Source organism: Polyodon spathula, chromosome 21 (genome assembly GCF_017654505.1).
Source record: "Polyodon spathula isolate WHYD16114869_AA chromosome 21, ASM1765450v1, whole genome shotgun sequence".
NCBI classification, from domain to species: Eukaryota; Metazoa; Chordata; class Actinopteri; order Acipenseriformes; family Polyodontidae; genus Polyodon; species Polyodon spathula.
In genome coordinates this window covers 11,236,613-11,240,500 of record NC_054554.1, presented here as the reverse complement: position 1 = coordinate 11,240,500, position 3,888 = coordinate 11,236,613, and positions in this window count along the sequence as shown.

Below are 3,888 nucleotides of genomic sequence, written 5' to 3'. Positions count from 1 at the left end.
CCTGACAAGCAGGCATATCCCAAAAGTATTCCATTTGGCAGTCATCTTCGAACTGAAAGGAAACTGCGGAACACCTGAACCACATTAAATTATTCAGTGCCGATGGAAAGTAGCAGTGATCTATGGCCATGGATCGATTATGGTCTCCCGCACTTTCTTTGTTGGGCAGAGAAAGTCCCTTACCACTTAGAATTCTACTGGCGCTGCCCCTTCTGCTTCACTGAAACTGGGGCAGGTGAATTAAACAGTCTCTTAATGTGCACCAGAACCTGCAACACAGCTTCTCACACATGTTTATTAGGTGCATGTGTTAAACTACTACCAACATGGAGAACAAGGCAGCTATTGTAAAACATGGCCAATGAAAATTGTACTGGAGCTGATTCAGAGTAAGAATTTGGATTTGAAAAAAACAAACAGATTTCATTTAACCCAATATAATGTCATTATATTTTCGAAGATACTTTGACAAAATACATAGGTGTTATATAAAAACTACAAATAAACAACCTCTGGCAAATATTAAACAATGGTAAGTGAATCTTATGAACAAGTTGTTTTCTTCTGTGTAAAGCAAGCGGTAGAGATTTCTGAGCCTGTGAATGTGTGTCTGGCTGCACATTAAGGCCACCAAAATGCCAGATAGTTTAACATTCTATGCAATGGGAATCATGTATGTTACCATAAACACCAGGTTTGAATTGTATGTGTATGGCAGTTGCCACCATTAGCATGTGCTTGTCAAAATGAATTCCAAGGTCGGAGAGGAGTTTTTAATGTGGTACTAGTAAACAAACTCATCATCTTAATGTACAATTTCCTTTTCATCTTGCATGGTTGAGGGACCTCTTGCAAACAGCAAATGAAAAAGGCAGTGTGGTACCTCAGTTTTTTACCATACACACAGGTTGGGATGAGCCAGTTGCCCAACTCGTGCATTGGCCAGATGTTGGGCATTCAGCCTAGTTCTTTACACATGTCGATGAAATTCTTCAGCACCAGTGATCTCTATTTATTTAGCTTGTGCTTTTCATACTTACTAACTATCGGAGCTAATGTTGGTGGCTTATGCTGAGTTTTCCCCGCTTTCTGTGGAACAACCAACAGGATCCAAAGGGCACTTTGTCTTTCAAATTGTTCACTAAAGGTCTCCGTCTCGACCCTGTTACTAAATTACTGCTGCAGCTTCTTTCTAGTGCTTTAACACCGTATTCATTGTGAGCTGTGTATTCCCTGGTCACATTAGCATGTATTTTTACAACTGTAAGCTGTAAAACCACAGTTGTTTTGAAGTAACAAGGAAATGTCAAGGACAGGCAAGGAACAAAAAAAATTGATTAATTGTTAAAACAATATACGCTTTCCTGGTATTTAAAGTTAAGTCAATCGCAGGATTTTGTATAGAGTACAAGCTTATTTATTACTTGTTATACAAGCACACCATATCAGACAATTATACGGTAGTAACAATACAACTTCAAATGTCTGTAAAATTGAATTTCCTGATCATCAATTTTTAAGTGATGGTAAAAGTTGGGTATAACAATAGTTATAACAGCGCTCCTTTAATCATAGACATTGGAGGGTAGGGGATTGCATTAAATGCTGTAAGATATTTCCTTGGAGTAAAGGGATAATTATACCTCCTAAAAATCTATATAATCTAATACAGTAAATTACCATTTCCATCTATTAAATCCATTACTGAACAAATATCCTATTTCAAGATGAGCTTGCAGTGAAATTGTTATCCGTTTTCTCTGGAGTGCATAAAGAGATTTTAGTCATTCATATTTTGTAATATGTGTGGATAATGGTTATGCATCTAAATCTCTCCGAGTTGAATGCCCTTATAAATGACTTGTCTAATGACTGGTCTGTTATACCTGATTGTAGTGTTCAAGATTTTAAATGTATTATTTGAAAAATAAAAATATGATGGTGGCTCTTTTATGTTTGCTTTCATTGCTCCCTTGTTCCATATTTTATTAAATCAAATCTAAAATATAATAAAAAGATTTTATTTAAAAAATAATGCATATCTACTGACAGTTTATTAACATCATCCCTCTGAAAATCTGTATTTTCAATTGCTTCAAAATAAAATGCTGCAAGTCCTTTATTGTGTGTCCTCTCATGGTTAGCAATGTATTCAAAAATCTTGTCATTAGGTCTGTAAGAATTAGAACAAATTTCATATATACTAGAGTAAAGGGAGTGGGTGGGGCTACAGAGGTCAGCTCTGTGCTGTCCTGAGCCTGCAGCAGGCTACCCAGAGAGAGTGTAGGACTCCAGCTCTGGGTATTGTTTTAGGCTTGTCAGACAATACATTAGTTACTGGAAAGAAAAGGCACTGGTACTAGTAAATGAATTGGCATCACAATGCACTGAATTGAATAAAAAGGCAAGAGCCTCAAACCACATCGCTTCAAAGACAAACATCTTACTATTCAACTAAAGAGCTCTGTAGTTGAGACATAAGTATGTGCCTTATGCTGATGTCAGTATTATTAACTTAGCAACCACTTGGAGGAGATATATTACACTATAATGAGCTGCATTTGCTGGCTCCTTCCTTTGTGTTAAAAATTAGGTGCCCTGACAGTTGAAATACTACAATATAGCGACTAAGGATCTTAACCTGGTCTTGTTCAAAGAATTGTCTACTGTAGAAAAAGAGGAAAGCTTTACTTGAATAGCAGACATACTGTATTACTCAGACTGTATCACGTAAGTTAATTGCACACACCTTGTCCCACATGTCAGGAGTGGGCCAGAAAACAATACAAATATATTCATTGCACTTGCAACATATGGCCAGCAGGGGTCGTGTCTTCACCCATTTCTATTTTAGGGGACTGCTGGAAAATCAACTTTCTTCTCACAACATTAATAGAAACTGAGATTGGAACAATGGGTTCTGAACCTTTCATGCATACATGCACTGACCTTGAAACTAGTAGAGTTTATGCATGTGGCTTTATCTGTGGAGAAACAAGAAGCTTCAGTTTCAAGTGCAGCTGATCCCTTTCTCCTTTTGAAAGCACAGTATTGAAAGCTGCAGTATATTTAATAAGGAAAAATAATCATACATGGATTACACAGCTCTGCAGAATTCAGTACTTCAGCATCTCCAATTGACTAATGTCTGGAAATAGAAGCACTAGTTGAAATATTTCAAACAGAGCACTCATAATGATTGCAAAATAAAACTGTGTGTGTGTGTGTGTGTGTATGAAATGGTTATGTTCAAATGCTAGCACACATAATCACTTCTCTGTGAAGAGCATACTGCAGTGGAAATGTCAGCCAGGTCAAGTTTACTGATTCCGTCCTGCGTGCAGGTTTCTGAGATAGAAGTGAAAGGTCATCTGCAAGTGTTAAAGGGATTTATCATTTATACCTTCACACGATTTCATTTCGTACTTGTTTAATGAGATTGCAGCTGACAAAACAATTCCATACATACTTACTCACCTTGCACTTTTATTCTCTACCTAGGACTCAAATGTGCAGCTCTGAAACTAACACGTTATTGTATTTTCATTTTAAAACATGACGTTTTGAAAGTTCTGAGTTTACTCGCCGTGTTCTTAGGAAATGTGATACACCTGCACTTCCTTGGTCATTTCACCCAAGCAGTGCCTTCTGAGTCAAAGTATGTTACACAAGTGTAACACAATCTGAAAGCATGGTTTGCAAACAGATTTATTTAATCCAGTGTAGTATGACGTTTATAAATAAAAAATACATGTTTACAATATCATGTGTTTCATTAAATTCTGCATGTTTGAGATCTACTTATTAAACAGTGGACATGATCAATAAGTTTCACTGTCTTTTATTTTTCAGAAGGAACTTTTAAAATGCTATACTGCAAAGGCTGTT